Source organism: Ciconia boyciana, chromosome 7 (assembly GCF_034638445.1).
Source record: "Ciconia boyciana chromosome 7, ASM3463844v1, whole genome shotgun sequence".
NCBI lineage: Eukaryota > Metazoa > Chordata > Aves > Ciconiiformes > Ciconiidae > Ciconia > Ciconia boyciana.
The window spans coordinates 18,504,353-18,521,871 of record NC_132940.1 but is presented as its reverse complement, the minus strand read 5'-3'; the positions used below and the strand labels follow the sequence as shown (position 1 = coordinate 18,521,871).

The 17,519-nt window shown below is 42.8% G+C and overlaps 1 protein-coding gene across 3 annotated transcripts in view; it reads right to left on the bottom strand.

The window, feature by feature from the left end:
• The window catches only part of LRRC8D (leucine rich repeat containing 8 VRAC subunit D), a 54,096-nt gene that overhangs the window by 30,812 nt on the left and 5,765 nt on the right, over positions 1-17,519 (bottom strand). Inside the window, exon 2 of one of the 3 annotated variants that reach the window (XM_072867306.1) lies at positions 11,024-11,178. The exons of 1 other annotated variant lie outside the window; for it this stretch is intronic. The gene's annotated coding sequence lies outside the window, so the exon portion shown is untranslated. The remainder of the gene's footprint in view (positions 1-11,023; positions 11,179-17,519) is intronic. One more of the 3 variants, XM_072867305.1, reaches the window with a different exon arrangement.

The following is a 17,519-nucleotide window of genomic DNA, read 5'->3' as shown; positions in this document are numbered from 1 at the left end:
TCTTTCCCTGCAGCTAAAATTTCTTCATCATCCCCACATTTCCCACTTTCGATCCTTTTAACACAAATTAAAGAAAAAAAGCCTTCCCCATCCATATTTTGTGCCAAGGCAAATGGTTGTTTTATTACAAAAGGCCAAACAACCTCTTTTTACAAAACTAACTGGAGTCTAACTCCAATGCTATCCTTGCAAAGCAGTCCTGCACGCTCTCTTTTTCCACTCTAAAAACCCTACTCACAGTAACTCTGCACCACATGATAAATGTTATGAAGAATTTATACAGCAGTGCAACTAAATCTTAACTTCCGAGTAAGGTAAATTAAAGTTCATGGTTAAAGTAGGCCAAAGTGTATCGCTATCTGCAAGCTCGAAAATGTAGACAAGTCTTCACAGACTCAGGCCTTGAAAAGTGCAAGGTTCAGCTGCTGCACCCTATGTATCTGACGTATCTACGTATCTGAAAATGCAATGTCACCAACACCAGAAAGTTGTAGCTACACCTCAGTGCCAAATATCTGACAGCCATCTCCTTTTTAGAGAAGCCTGATCAGAAGACTATAGCCTAGCCATAATTCAGGATTTAATGACTAAGGGGACCACTGAACTGAAAACGCGAAGCATTTCAGGTTTAAATTATGAATGATAGTGACAGCTCAAGTTAAAATTATTGCACATTTTCATTCACCTTTCACACTTATAAATAAATAAAAATGAAAGAAAAGCTGGAGAGTGGCTTTTTGTACAGTCAGCAAACAAATGCCTTGACATATATTCACCATGCACTAAACGTTCAAGATTCAGTACCAAAAATGCCCAGAACTGCACACAGCATGGTTTTAATTAGTAAAAAGACAAAACCCAGTTTATTACCTCTTCTAGGATCAGAGCCACAAGACCTACCTTGTATCAAAGATATGCCCCAGACAGGAGCACTCAGAAGGTATCAATTTACATCTTAAAGGATTTCAAAAGGTTGCTGAAGCTTCCATGCCTTTCATGAATTGTTTTGATTGACCCCTTGTCTTTGGCCTACTGCAGTTGAAAAACTCCTCAAATAGAGATTATTTATGCTAATTTAACTGTATTCAAAGGGTCAGTTTTGAGTCATCCCTTCAGGGTCACACTGCAGTCTGAAGCATTCAATTCTACCACTATCCCAGCATAACGGCAAAAAGGCACCATGGAGCTAGGGTTTCCTGTTAGACACCCAGCTCAAACACAAACCTGTAGAAATACAAGGCCTTGGCTGACAGACACCTATTGAGGAAAAGCAAATGAACCTGTATGCAAGATCATACAAACACTGAAAAACTGGAATACCTTTACCCATGAAGCAACTGGTATACCAGTGCAACTCAAAAAAGTTATGAAGCAAGTATAATGAACCCTAACACTCACACCAAAATAATGGGAACATTTGGCTCTTTTCAAAGTGCTGTAACCTCATCAAAACACTCGAACCAAATTTGACATTTATATCTCTATAAATAATGTGTAAGTGAAAGCAAAGAAAAAGCAACATTTGCAGTTCAGGGAAAGACATCAAAACAAACATGTCCATAGTACTCAAATGCTAAACTACATGTGGGAATCTGATGATCTTTTGAACGGCTGAAAGCTGGGACACAGAGGAAAGGGCTTCTTGGTTTTAAATTAATTATTAATCAATCTTTTCAGCCATCAAACCCCTGCAATGACTCATCCACTTTCTTTACCAAAGTCTAAATTGTTATAAGACGACTGCAATTTCACTGGAACATTACCCTCCTGAGTGTAATACTTAACCCTGCATATGAGAAAGGATTTTAGCAGGTTCATTCCTCTCTCCCACAAAAAGATCATATTCTTATTGAACCTGAAAAGAAAATCACAAGAAAACCGTAAGGCAAAACAGTATTTAGAATTTTTACATTGAGAGAAACGAGAAGATAAAAGTCCACCTCAGTTATTCATAGCAAAGCCAGTATTCCTCCAGTGACGGTATGCACTGCAAGCAATGAAAGAATTCACATCATCAGAAATCCTCAATAATCATGCCATTAAATGATCCAATTCTCTTACACTCACACAGACAGTTCCTACTGTCTGTAAAGGAATTTAGTTTTATGGAAGCATGGCTTGATAGGAGTTGCTTTTTAAGCTTACAAAATTAAGAACTCGATCCTATACCCCACATCCATGTAAACCGCTTTTCAGAGTTAACAGCTCTATTAAATAAACTAAGCTGCAAGACTGGAGCTCATTTGGCGATACCTATGTACAGAGCTTGCTCTTTTCCTGTGCTAAATTTATATCTGAACATTACAACACATTTGCATATCTCCCACACATGCAACTTTTTGCCAGCAGTAACAAGACGACAACATCAAGGCTTAGAAACCGTACCAGACAGAGATAGAACAAGAGGGTGGAATTTCCTGCAGGAACACCCAGACTGAAGTCCAGCAGCTCCCAGGGAAGGTGCTGCCTTTCCACCAGCCCGATGCTTTCTTCGTATCAGGCTCCCACTTATCAGTGTCAAATGTGAAACTCCACCCAGGAAACGAAAAGCTTCCTATTGTTTCTCCCCTCTCCACAGGCTCCTGGATACTATCAGGAAGAGTGGTATCACTCCACCCTTCTTCAATGAGAATGGTTTCCATTTTTCCCTTTTACTATGTTCAGCCTTGGAGCTACCGTGGAATAGGAGAAAAAGAAGTCTCTGCTGAGTAATGTCTCCCCTAGTCTCTCCCGTATGGTTTTCCCGGGAATATTTCTAGTGGCAGCCCACGCTGCTGCCCTCGATTTTAATCATGCAGAATTAACATGAAATTCGCATGACACTCTTCAGTTTTCCAGCCACACAAGTTTTGCAAAAACATCAATTAAAACAATCAGACCTTCCAAATTTAATGTAGCAAAGCTATTAAAAAAATACAGGTAGCAGACCTCTGGGAAGAGTTTGATTTACCCATCGGTGCAGTTATTTTCAGAAGAGCTTTTAGTTAAAAAATAAAAATTACAACAGTGCTGAACATTTCTGGCACCTTACCGCCTCCTAAGCTGCTAGTAAAAAAAAAAAATTGATCCAAGTAACAGGAAGTAATAAAAAGTTACTATCAATCACAGAAAAATACCTGACCTGCCATGAATAAAGTGTTACTAAGGTGTGAGAGTAAGTTTAAGTGATTTTGAAAGTCAATAGTGGAATCCAGTGTCGTAATTCAAGGTGTGCTACATACTAGAAATTGTAAATTGAATGCTCAAGTTGTACAGAGCAATGGCCTTCCCTCTGATTCTTTCCAGTGGCCCATTTTTCCCAGTTGCACCCTACCATGGCATCCCAATAGCGAAGCTCAGTTAAAATGCAAGTAGAACAAGTCAATTAATCTGAAAATCAGGAAAGTGTCAAATATTGTGTAGGAAAAATTGAACACAAGCCCACACAAGTGAGACAGTATAACAATAACAGACTAAATACAATACCCCCAGAATGATTAATAATTGTTTATTAATGATCATGTTAGCTGCAGGGAAAGTGCCTTTGTACCATAATTTGATGAAGACCCAACTTGAAAGAAATGAAACCATCAAAAATTACCATGGCTAGTATCAAATCAGGCTGACTACAAGTCACGCACATGGGGATAAGATACCACTCTAGGAAGCAGGCTTTCTGACACCAGCACACTTAAGATCTAAACTACCATGGACTAGGGAACGGAAAAATGCAGAACCGCATGAAAGGAAGGCAAACCCTGCTTACAAAATAGCAGTGAGTCAGCTCCTGAGGACTGGGCTATGACTGCTCTGAAAACAAGATGCACATTCTTTATGTGCCCTCCGGTTGTACAGAATGAAAACAAGTCCACCCCCTAAATACACTTTTAATATGGTAGATGATATTCCAAAAGAGGTGTCAAGAAACATCAGTAACACTATTTAACCCATTCAAACTTCAGAAAACATTTTCAACCAGTGCTGATTCACATAGCCTTTTAACCCTATACACATCTATCCACGTTCGGTGCATTTAATAAGCAAGAAACACTCATATCCCTGGCCTCAGATCAATCAGAAACAGCTTATCTTGGGGATACCTCCAACTCTAAAAGGTCGAGTTATTTTTAAGAGAATCTCCTTCTAAAATGCCATGACCCTTTAGCCTGCCTAGTTCCATCATCTGTGATCAGACTATTCAGAACACCAAGAATAAGCTCCAAGGCCTTTTGTGACAAGCTGTGAAACTCAGACATTTAATATTATAAGGAACACTAAGTAACATGGCTACTCCAAGCATTTATTTGGAGAACACAACTACATTTGTCCTCATTCAAAAATCAAAGATAGCTGTCGAGTTTTCATAACGCGTCTTGCCCTTAGCAAGTGCCCTTGGCTGCAAGCAGCTCTCTCCTTGACCATGTTATAGCTCATTTTGTTGTGGTTTAGGGACTATCTGGGGGCTTTCTGGTCTTCTGCTCTTTTTTGTTGTTTTCAGATGTTATTAGTGCCTGGGGCTTCTCCTGGTATATTGACTATTTCTGAAAACAAACAAACAAAATATATATACACACACTCAAAGAATTACTGCAGCACACATGCAGGAAAAAAAATAGGTCAAATAAGTCAGCTCTATCAAATACTACTTTGCTGACAAGTATTAAAACAAGGTGCTGACCACTGAATATCATGCCAGCATACACTGAATGGAAGCACCCTGTCCAACCCCTCCCAAAAGAACTGAAACCTTGAAACTGGCTCATTTCAGGGAAAGGATTAAAGGTTGTTTTTTCAGGTGTCATTCTTGCACACTGAATCCCTCTGCCAGACATTGCAGTTTATCATTGCTAAACACTTATATTGCAGAAGTACCTAGAGGCCTCAAGTAGGTCAGGGCCTCAGCATGCAAGGTACAGAATATATGCATAACACTTGACAGCCCTTGCCTCATCATATTTTTCTTATTTCAAGTGTTTGTCTTCCCACTAACACAGCTATGTGAGCAACCCGCGCAAGCAAAAGAAACTCAATTACACTGCAAAAAAACCCACCCAAGTTCTACCAACAATGTGTCTAAGTGCTATCCAACATACAAGGAAAACAGAAGTAACTCTACCTCTCATTAGGATATTACTTGTAAGGATCTAGCTAAATGTCAAAGCAAAGCAGGTTTGAGGCTTTTTAGGTCGCCATAGCTCCAGCTATTATAACAAAGACAGAAGTGGCTGTTGAAATAAGCTTTGGTAAATGTTTATGGATGAAACATCCAATTCTCATTTTCCCATCCCCTACAACCTAGACATACCCTTTTAGTGAAAGAAAGAGTTTCACCGCTGTTGCCTTCAGGTTGAACCCTGCCTGAGACAGAGCGGAGGTGCAAAACCAAAACAAACAAATTTACATGAGCTGTAGGGAAAGAAACTACAGACAGAGTGCTAAAAAACATGTTTGCATATCTTGAATTAGCTGCATTAGAGATGGACAAGTATGCCATGAATCTGAAATGATGCCTAACAAGATAATGGAGTTCTGGGCAACCTGATTATTTTACCAAGCTGACAGCCAGTTATCCCAGATTGTCTCAGTCTAAATGCACATACCAGGACAGCACAATCCAGAGGAGGAGTGGACCAGTACAGTCCCATAACATTACCCCTGTTTTTTGCTCCACACTGCTGTCCCTTCTGTTACCTCCGTGCTCCACCACCACCCACCTCTGCCTTCCCAAACACTCATCCAAGGGTAGCAAATTCAGTTTCTGAGCAGAAAAATCACTTTTTTTTTTGCCCATCTCCTGCAGAACATAAGAGTTAAGGGAATGGGAAAGAGACTGATTGATCAAATCAATTCTAACCATGCATAGAAAACTTTTCCACAGCTTCCAATAATACACTGAGCAAGAGCTACTTCATGAAATGCAAAGTCGGATAAGTGGAAAGTTTGGGAGTTTATTGCTCAGCAACAAAGGCCAGGATTTTATATATCAAATCACCGGAGGCAGCAGAATGTTATAATTGCAAGCAAACTCTAGCACTTGAAATGATAAATAAAACTAGAGAAATGTATTATTTATTTAAATTTAAAATTTTTCCAAAAGAGGCCCATAAAAAGCTGTGGACAGAGTAACGCAATATTATAGCTAAACCACAGCAGCACTAAAATAATTGGGCAAAGCGCTGTTTGTTTGTTTTTTCCCTTGCAAATCTCTCTCTCTGCCCCCACCTTTACTGTCTAGGGCACCAGGCAATAATGTCACTAACTTTTTATGGTATGTCCTTTTCACCATCAAGAGGTGCAAATATAGCATTACTAGACAACATGTTAGGCCCATCTACACAAGGAAAACCAGGTCTTGGAAAGGCCAACTTTTCCCCATCCCAGCCCAATCCCTTCCATGGTTTCTCAACTGTTGGAAGTGTTTCACCTCCCTGTGAAACTAAATCAAGTTTGGACAAGGATGAGCATCCCTTACCCTTTGATACTGAACCTCACTATGCTGATTTGGTGCTCCAGTTTTCACAGCCAGCCTCTAAGAGAACAAGCACACTGCGATGGTGCTTATTCAAGGGAGCACCACCTACCAAAGACAAGGGACGAAGCTTGACGGGGCAACCACATGTTGAGAATCTCTTCCCATCTATCCAAAACACACCTCCTGAGATTCTAGTCGAGGACCGAGAACAGGTAAATATTTCAAAACAACATCATATTGTGTCAAAACACATAGCTAAGGTTACTGCAGCCTACTGAATTTGGTACATATCCAGTAGGAAACAGGTCTATACACATGAAAACATGCAACACAACATTACTCCACTGAAGGTTTAAAAGGAGCACTGCTGTGTTTTGACCCTGCTCAGATTTTTCTCTGCTACAGCAACTTTGCTGACAAACACCCACGAGCACCGTCTCCTTCCTCCCGCCGTGCTGCAGTCGGTACCACCGCCCACGGCCGGGCCAGGTTCAGGCTTGCAGGAGGACAAGCGGGCTGGAAGCAGCTCAGCTCACAGATGCGTGGCTGTGGGGACTGGCTTTTGCTATCAGTAATGGACAAATCTCCCACCTAGGCAAAGAAATATGGGAGCAAAAACAGTGGAAAAACGACCCAAGCACGGCTATTTTCCAGTTTCTGTATCTAACGTTAACATTGAAAATTCTGCTGGGAGGACAGGAAGAAAGAAAAGATAACCTGACACAAAAATTGTGACGTTGGAGCGAGGTACACAGAAGTCCTTTTCGTGGCAAAGAAGTAGTCAAAATGACATCTATGTCTACACCTAAGGAAAAATTTACTTCTGCCTTGAGGCAGCCTTGGCAATAACATTGTTGCAAGCAAAAAACAGTTTATGGGTTTGGAGGGGGAATTTAAATCAATTTATTTGTCAATTAATAAACTTCTGATTACTGCTTGTGGTATCGAAACACACACAACATGCGGGGAACAGCCCTTGCCCTCCAATCCCCTCGCCGTACCTGGTCCCGGCAGGGAGGCGACGGGGCCGGCACGTGGCGCTTCCTCCGCCGCCACGGTCCCCGCAGGGTCTGCTGGCTGCCCTGTGGCACACGGCGCGTCCCTCGCGTCAGCTGGGCAGCTGCCTGGAACCAGCCGTGACCGGCGCGGGGCGGCCCTGCCCTCCTCCCTCAGCCCTCGCTGCCAACACCCGGCCGACCAGGGCCGATACCAACATCGATATAGCTCCACAGGTGAGCAGGCAGACCTGCAGGGAGCCCCTACAACATGGCGGGAGCATACCTCAGTATTAAGTTAGAAGTCGAACTGTAGGTGAACATCCAGGAAAGTGTGCCATTTGCAACACGCCTGGAACCAGCCCACCCTCCCCCAGAGGCTGAGGGACAACTTGGAAACACACAGCTCTTCAGGACATCCATCTTTTGTCTGCCCTTTGGCAGCTGTCGTCAAAAATGTATATTGATTTTGTCAAAATTTGATTTTATTCTCACAAGCGAGCTACTCCCTGTCTCACCCTCCGCCTCTGCCACAAGCGCACACAGCTCAAACGCATGAAACACAAAGGACCATCGGCACAAGCTACACCTGGCACTCACTCCACGAACAAATCAGAGCAAGCTGACAGGTTACCTCCTAACATTAAATTTGGTATCAATCCATTTTTAATTAAATATTAACTCACAGAGGGAGCTGATGCACAGCAAGTAAATTCATCAGATTTGTGTACCTCTGGAGAATGAACGCTGTCTTACACCGCACAGAGGAGCTACATGCCGAAACACCAGTGAAGCAGGACACAAGAAATGAAAGAAATGAAGCAAGCAAATCCACCCTTCCTTGGGTCCCTTCATTCCTACTTCCAGAAGAAGGTCGGCATTGCCGCTTATTATGTGCATATGGTAAACAAATAGCTTATACAGACAAGTTGTTCTTAAAACAAATCAGAAGCACATCAGTGAAACATGATCTAAAATAAACCAGCTATGTTTGAGGATATCACTATTTCCTCTGGTGCTTCAGGATTCTGCAGCTGCAACAATTCTTCTAAAAAAAATTTCAAAAAAAGCTTAAAGCTTATGCTCCCACGAAAGAGGTTTCCAGACACAAATATATTTCATATACATACATACACACTCCATCATAGTAACCAGACCAGAACACTTGCACAGGAAAGCCCCTAGCCACGCTTTAACATTTAGCTGTGTCGGCCAAGATTTTTTTTTTCTTGCTTCCCAACTATGCCAGCAAAAACCTTACTGCAGAAACCTTTCTAGCGGCTGTGAAATTTTTCTGCCTGCATAAACTGTTCCTTTCACAGGACCCAGGTTAAGGAGCACCAGCAAAAAAAACTCCTCTCGTAGCCGTAAGGGCACCTCAGGAGGAAGTGGCAAAACGGGGTAACGAAAGCATGCACGAGGGAGGGGTGAAGGCAAAGGAGAGCATTGCATCAGTCTAGCTTACGTCCACAGAAAAAGGGAGGAAGCAGTAACTGCCATCACACTGGGCTTGTGCCAGCAGAAACTAAACTGCAAAGTCACAATCCTACTACAAGAAGTAACAGCAGTAAAATTCTGCACACAGGTCAGACTGACCAACTTTACTTTGACAGATGTGGCATTTCGTTTTCTATTTGGAGTTTTGTGTCATGTTTTGTGTGTAATGTATAATCTTGAGAAACAAACAGACTGCCTGAAAACATAAGTGCAAGCCATTCCATTTATGTCAAGCAGATACTAATCCTATTCCCCCCCAAGAGATGATTAAGTGTCAGTTGGGTTAACTGTTTCACTACTGATAAGATACATATCTCCATTTCTTTGCTAAAACCTATCTCTCAACTCCAAACCATCTTATGGGTAAAACCATCCATGTATTTCCCCATCCAGCAGTAAACAACCTCTCCACTCTTCCTAATGAGCATCCTTATAATGCCACCTCATCCTGGCTACATGAAGTACTCAGTATTAAGAACAGAGAAGTGTGGGTTAGAAAACAACAAAAAAGTTTAAGATAGATTCACTACAGTTATAAAGACTGCCCTGTCTTTCTACTCAAATATAAATCTTCTCTGCCCCCCTTTTTTTTAAACCCAGCTCTGCTGCAGGTTATCCAGCCTGCCACATCACATCAACGCAGAAACCAGTAAGGCCTGGCTGCAGAATTTAGGTCAGCTTGTCTGTGGAGTACATAAGGTCTTGCACACAGCCATGAATTTTCTAGTAATGCTTCAATAATCCCTCTTCATCCTGCTATGCAGCTATTTTACTAGTAGCTGCTAGCTTTCTTTCAACTCCCCAACAAATACTCTCCACAGGAGGGATGTTTGCAGGCGAATGAGCCACTATCTTTTCCTTGGGAAGCAGGAAGCTGGTTGTTGAATCAAATAAATGCTGATTCTTATTTCCCAAGACAAAAAAAGTGAAGGATTCCCAATACATGCTAGAAAAGGACTTCCCTTTTTTAACCACACAAGGAAAGATATAATCAGACAGAGCTGGAAATTACCCCGAGAACATTAGGAATAATTTTCTTAACAGACCATCCAAACAAAACCCCACTGTTTCCACCTGGGTCAGTAAATAAAAAGTAACATCAAAATGTGACTAATAAATTCAGACAGTCAAAGGGACAGATGCTGGTATTTCTGGAGAGAAAGCACCACTTGAGGTGAAAAACACTGTGCCTCTTCAAAGAATGCTTCCCTCTAGAAATGAATTGCGGTCCTCTGCCATCCCAAGCATTGTATGAGCACACATAAGTAGTAGCCCTGTTCTTAAGGAATCTCTACAGGTGCATAACATGCAAAGTCTTTTCAGAACATGGTCCTTGAAGCAGGAGTTCCACATAAACTGGAAAGTACAGTTATGTAAGAAAAAAAAATAAATTGACTACAAGAAGCCAAAACCTTGAACTTCTCTGACTGTCTTCATACAATAGGATGAACCTAACTGAGTCTTCTTAAGTATGACAACTTGAAAGATGCAAATGCAAGAATAAATACCAGTTTCCAGGAATGGTTATGGGAATCCCAGCAAATAAAAACACAGCTAGCAAGCTGACAGTTGGTTTTGTCTTAAAACCCATCAGTCTGCTACCTTTCTGTGCCCTGTGGTTGCCACATACCATTGTGCTCCTCGAAAGCTGGCACTTATAACTCCCTATTAGAACAAAGAATAAAACTGAGGAAAAACTCTTTCCTCAAGACATCAAATTGCTCTCCAACATTCAAACATTTGTTAAGAGTATTCCTAATCCATTCTTTCCAACTCACATGGAGCCTGGATACAGGGATTGGCAAACACGTACTGAGCTGTACTGCACATTAGATGTGTAAATCAAATACCCCAGAAAACGCAAAGTTGCACTACCTCAGATCTATCACAGAACTCAAACATATAACATGCACCCATGCCAGGCACAAAGATGATATGGTTGTCATTACTGGGCTGCCGTCGTATCACACATGTTAGCAAGACTTTTTAAGGAACAGAACTGTATTTTTATAACTAATCATCATCCACAACTGCACTTCAGCTCAACATCAGACAACTTTTCCCATTCCCGACTCAGTACCTGATCAGGCTGTGCTTCTCCTCCTTCCTCCTCCGGCTTCAGCTGGGCTGAGCACTGGCTCCAGGAGGTTCTGGTGATAGGAATACCAAGCCGGGCGCTGACAGTCACTTTCTCATTTTGACAAGCGCTATGGACTCTTCCTGTATAAAAACAAACTGCTGTGAATCAAAGTGGCCGAATAAAGTGTTGATGCTAGCGGGGTGTCAGAGAAATGCTGCTCTGCGACACAGAAGCAGAACGTTAGTCATCCTTTTGCCACCAGTGCCTCATCTCTGGGGAGGGCTGAGCACACTCTTATTTTAATAATTTCAGAAATACTCTAAATTAGTTGTCCTATTCTCAAAGATCGGAGATCCCTCAAACTAGCACCTTGCCATTTCCCACATACTTTCTTAAACATATTGGCTCATCCAAACTTAACCAAGAGCCCTGCTATTTTGCTATTTCTACGCCACCGCTTCCCTACACCACCATAAAAGCCAGACCAGACCCCAATGACGTGGTAGGTGCACACTGCGTATGCTCCACACAGCCGCTTTGATCACACTTGAACTGCTGCATTAAAGCAGTATGCCAGGCAAGCAGCTCACCTTGAGTCAATGAGCTGCCTGAAAAACCTCTGGAAAACACCTCTATCCCCAGGACAAACAAAATGGAGAAGAAACGGGATTCTCCCCCCTCCTCCTTTATCCCAACACTTCCACCAGCCAAGACCCCAGCATGGCTGCGTTCACATCCAGCAACCCAAAGGCTCCAGGGCAGAGCAGAGCCCACAGATGGAAAGTAACGACTCAGCAAAACGAACAGCCAGACTCCAGCAGGTAATTCATGAGTATTTATTTTAGTTTGCTGCTTATTAAGTATGCCTCATTATAAATCAAGTATTTTACAGTAATTGCCTCCAATCAACAAACTCCAAGAAAGCCGCTATGTAGACCGATGCTGCTTCATAACCAAAACGAGACCCCTAGCACCAGGCACGACTCTACACGACTCTGTGAGCAGCAGGCTGGCAACCACTGCCTCGCTGACCTTCTTGTGCCTCTCCTGCCCTGGCTGCACCCCAAGGAGCACTGCTGCGTGCCCAAGCCCTTCCCCAGCACTGCTGACCGCTGCACGCTGCTGCCAGGGTGCAAATGTCAGCACAGCAGGGCGCTCACTGCAAGGCTGGCAAGCCCCAACCCGGCTGGCAGCAGCACCTTGCCAGGAACGGGAGCAGCCCCGCAGCACAGGGAATGCCCTGCATCCAGGGCTCAAAGGCAAGGACAACCAGCTGCATCCCCTGCTTCAGCCACCAACCCATTGCTTCCACATCGGCAGCGGCTGCGGAGGAGAGCTGCTCTGCCATAAGGGTCTGTGCCCAGTGCCGAGCACAGCGCACTCACCCACCTGAGCTGCTCCCAAGCCACTATAGAAAAAACCAAAACCAAAACCAAAACCAAACCAACACACACACACACACATCCCTCTTAATTTATTTTCTGAGGCCTTTTCAGGGTTAGCACCCACTGGCACTCCGAAGCCCACAGGAACAAGCCCTGTGTCATGCTTTCCACTGAGAGCATTTTAAAGGTCAGCAGGAACCTGCTGTTCCAGGTTTCTTCTTAGCGGTAGAGACCCAGGATAAGGAGAAGGGGAAGACACTGCCAAAAATGCAAATAAAATACGCATCTTAAATAATTTCCTCCTTCAAAGGGTTCGGGGTGCTCAAGTGGTCTCAGAACTAAATCCCTTTGCAGCATACATCACCAGAATTGGAGATTTCAGAGACAGTTTTTTAAATACACAGAGAAAAAAAGCTCTGACAAAGGTTTATTGCAAGCAGGTTTCAGAACAGACCTTTGGATTGTACTTGAGCTCTGACAGAAAACGCTCTCATAGCCACAGGGCCGTTCACCCTGGCTGTTTCTGTAACCTTTTTTCACCAGGTCAGAGACCCACATAAGAAGGGCCTAAGCAGAGCTCGCCATGCCCTCCAACCCCTCCTCGGCAGCCATCCCAAAGGCAACAAACAGTTTTTGGAAGCAGAAGGCAAAGGCAGTTCCCATGTCCAAAGTAGGCTGGCTGTGTTTTTTGAAAATGCATCAGCCTTTAAGGAAGGGTGTCTAGAGAGGCTGAACACCACTACCACCACACTTGGTAAGGCATGGAAGAACAGGACAGCTTGTCTTCAAGAGCTCCATCACAATCTGAAAGACTGCTGAGGTCCATCACCACCACCCTCCCCTTCCCAGGACAGACTGAGCACAGGAGGTGGAACATACCTAGAGGAGAGGTGGAGGAAAACAAATGAAAAAACACACTCCTAAGATTTATTTTTATTTCTTCTTTTTTTAAAAAAAAAGATACTAAAGCAGAAATTCTCACATAAATCATATCAGTACATAAGCAGATGCTTGGGCAGAGCCAAGACCAGTGAAAGAATCTTCCCCACAGTTTTTGCCACAGAAATCCTCCTGGATTTTGTTCCAAATCCCGTTTGAAGAATTCTCTTTATGCTTCTTCCCTCAGCTCCCCCCTCCCACTTTTGAAATGACAACCTCAATTTATTAAAACAAAGCAATGTCTTACTTACAGAAACATCTGCTCTGATACAAGAATACACACCTCCTCTGTTATAGATTCAGTATGTGACACAGTGGGTACGAAGGAGATTAAATAAGGAGCACATGTACCACTTCTCTTATAACCTAGTCCCCTCTGGCACTCATTCCCTTTAATCCTTTTCTTTCAGGCCCCTTCAGCATAGGGAAAGACTTACACCCCATTTACACTAGGGTGTTGGCATTACCCAGTGCCAATTTCATCTGAATCACAGCCAGGCACTTGGCACTTCAGACGTAACACATGCAACCTCCAAATGCCACATCCTATATACTGTAGCCTAGGTGTGGCTGCCTTCATTTCTACAGTCACTTAATCAAACATCTTTTCCACTAAGGAAAACATTATTTCTGTTGCGCTTAACAGGGGTTGCATTTAACAGGGAAACAATTGTGCTAACAGAGTGAAAAAAATCAGATTATGCACTTACAGAGCAAATTATTATGAATTCTGTAAAGAAAGGAGGAGAGAAATCACAGTATTTGGGGGAAGAAGTAGAGATCTTGGAAAAAAACCTCAGCTAATAAAGTAAGTGAAGCAGTTCCAGTCACTAGAGGTTTAATTTCAGCACAACTGAATAATTCTCAGTTCTACACATATCTCCAAGCACCTAGCCACCAGCATACATTTGACAATCACTTTGGTTAAACGCCATCTTCCTCCCTCGTCACTGCATAAGAAAAACAACAAACCACCACGCGGGAAAAATGTCATGCCATCAAGAGAGAAGAAAAACCCTAAACTAGCACAGAAACCTACTGTAGAAGTATTGTCGAAAGCAGCATGTAACCTAACCAGATAAATACCAGATTTTGTTGCTATCTCTGAGCGAGGTTTCACAACCAGCTTAAGCTGATTTGTGGCCACCCTGCTGCTTAAGAGAGCACTCGCCCCTGGACGCACTCCCACCCTCTGCCCTGGCGTGTGCCTGGGAGAAGCGTCCTGCCCGACCAAGGCAGAGGTGGGTGGGCAGGAAGGCAGGACCTCCCCTTTCAACAGCAGTGTGAGCTCAAACGTGCTCCAGCTGGTCTTGAAACCACACTCCCTTTCCAGCACCTTAGGCATTGCTCCTACTCCATGGGAGCCTACAGGATCCCGCTGCCGCTCCCTGCAAGTTCACTGTCCATACTAGGGCCTCGCTGCAGCTTTTCACATGCCACCCAACACCCCCTTTATTTTGGGAGCTCCCTGTAATGCTTTCCTTCTCTTTGCTGCCACCTCCTCTTCACCTCTGCATGAGCCAGGGGCTGTGTGCACACTTCTCCCTGCTTCCTCTCTTCTGTTGCAGAAGGCAGGAATATAACCAAGACATTAGCAAACCAAACCTTACTGGGCAAGCAGGCAAAATTTTGCAGTGCTATAGGTAACCCGTTGTTTGACCCACAGGCAATAAGAGAGGGGGTGCTGCTGGTGGCTCTGGTATTACATTCTTTAGCAGATAGCAAGCCAGATCTAAGATCTTACCAGTTCAGACAGCAAGCAGGTAAATAATCAGACACTGAAGAAGCCTTAACATGGCTGGGGTGACAGAGAGCAGCAGCTATCAGAGCACGGAGGGCCACCATCCTCTCTTCGTTCACAAAAGGAACAGCAGAGGAGGAGCACTCTGTGCTTCTCGCACTGACCAGCTGCATACTGGTTGTGACCAGGCTGCTCTGGGCTGCCGTGCACATGGACAGACTGCAATTTTACAACACAAATTAGGCAGGTGCAAAACTATTCAGCCAAAACCAGGCTTGTACCAATTCAACCTGCAAGTTTACAGGTGCCCATTAAATTTGCTGTAATGAATACATATGTCCACACAGGGGTCTGTATTACTTTGCAACATGCTTTCGAGCTGATTGCAAACTGGGACAACTTGGCCATTCAGCTGTGAGCATGAAACCCCAGTTTCTGGAGATGAGACTCCCTCAGTCAAACAAACAATTCATACGCTTTCCACATGCAGAACAGTACATACAACTTCACGCTTTAAGATTTTCTTTTATATTTACTCACACTTATCTCAACAATTTTGTTATCTCCTTTCCTCTGCCACACTGTTACTATTTTCTTTTGTATTTTTGCATGCCTCTCATGTTTTTATTTTCTGGCTTTACTACATGCTTTACTATTTTTGTTCTCCTGTAACTCTGGCCCCAGCAGTTTGTTTCTTTAAAATCTGTTTTGGTTAAACTTATTGATGCTAATAAGGACACTCTTAAATTCACCTTTCAGTCTAGGTACATCCTAAATCAAATTACACTAAAAATAAACAAAGAGTAACCACAAATTTTAACCACTGCAAACAAAGTCTTGTCCAAACCACTGCATTTTTCATTTTCCTCATTTATTATTAGTACAATTCTGTCTCATTCTCAGTCCACTCCTTTTTCCAGGAACCACTCTTCTCCCATTATTCTCTTGTTAGACACTTTCCTACCCACTTTCCATCAGGGCACTAGCCCTGACCAAACTCAATTTCTGCAGCACCAACGAGCATTTGTGTACCTGCATTCCTCCACTTCCTTGTTTCAAGAGCCAACAGATTTGTTGTGAGGGGGATAGGAAAGGAGAGGAGCAAAACTATCAAGCCAGTCTTCCCTTTCTGTCTGCTAACAATGCCAACGAGGTAAAACAGTGAAGAAATTTAGTAAGCGTTATAAAACAGCAAACGTTACTTTAAAAAACTCAAGTGCATGAAAAGTTTCATTTCCTTTTTGTTAGTTCCTCTTCTAAGCCAGGTAGTTTAGGCTTTATTTCTTAATTTAATTAGACAGAAAGCAAGTACATGAAAGTTTCTGGATGGCAGCCATTGAGAGGAACCCTGTATGTAGACTTCTCAGTTTATATTTTTAAACACCAGTCAGATTAAGCATGAAGTCTGGTTCCTCCGTGCATCTTTGATGAAGGCAATTGCTAATGCATGTGGAAAGTGTTTGTAACCATAGTGGTGCTTGAAAACAAAGCAACCTAGTGTGCTACCTTTCACACTTCTCACTCAAGTTTTAATGCAGACTGTCAGACCAAAATAATTCCTATCCTCCCTTTCCACGATCCGTACACAAAGCACTATGTACAAATATGCAAGATGGACTTTTTTTAATCATTCACTGACATTTGCATTGGTTTAGTGGACAAATTTATACTGAACAATCCAAATGACATCAGCTTAACAATGTGTTCCTCTGTGCAGCACAGCAAAGGCGACAAAACATCTATTACATAATACTTCTGTATAAAATATTAATATTCAGAGGAAGCTTTTTAACTGAAAGGTTATTTTCAATGATTACTAAATCAGTGTTGTATAAGCTTGGTTTTTTAATCAGTGTATTTGAGACAGACAACAAAAACTATACTTGTTGACAAAATATGACAAAATCAACTTTGTATATGCAGACATCAAGGTATAGGAACAATCTCCCTGGGGTTACCAGCTTTTCTTTTGACCTTAAGGTACTGCAAGATTATAGGACTGCCTCCATCTCTAGCACACACAGCTTCAGCAAGCCTGCACTAGGGTTATTCCAAGTATGGGTGTTCTTTATACAAGTTCTCACACCAGCTGAAAGCTTGTAAGTTTCCTTCCTATCCTGCAATGGCTGAAGAACAGATAGATGTTCAGACGTCATATTCATATATACATCCTATGCACTTGTTTTTTTCCTTAGAGCTATAATCCCAACTTGGAAAATCACTGCAGTAAGAATAAAGTGCTTCAAACAAGGTCCACCAAAAAAAACAATGTTGCTTTTAGCAGGCATGTTGGTATCTGTGGCTTTGGCCAGACTTGAAAACACTAGAGGTGCAGCAGCCCTGGCTTCTGTAGAACCCAAGGGCAATCAGAAACGCCTTTTACAGAGAAACTTATCTCAGTGCTGACTTGTAAAGAATGAAGTCCAAGGAG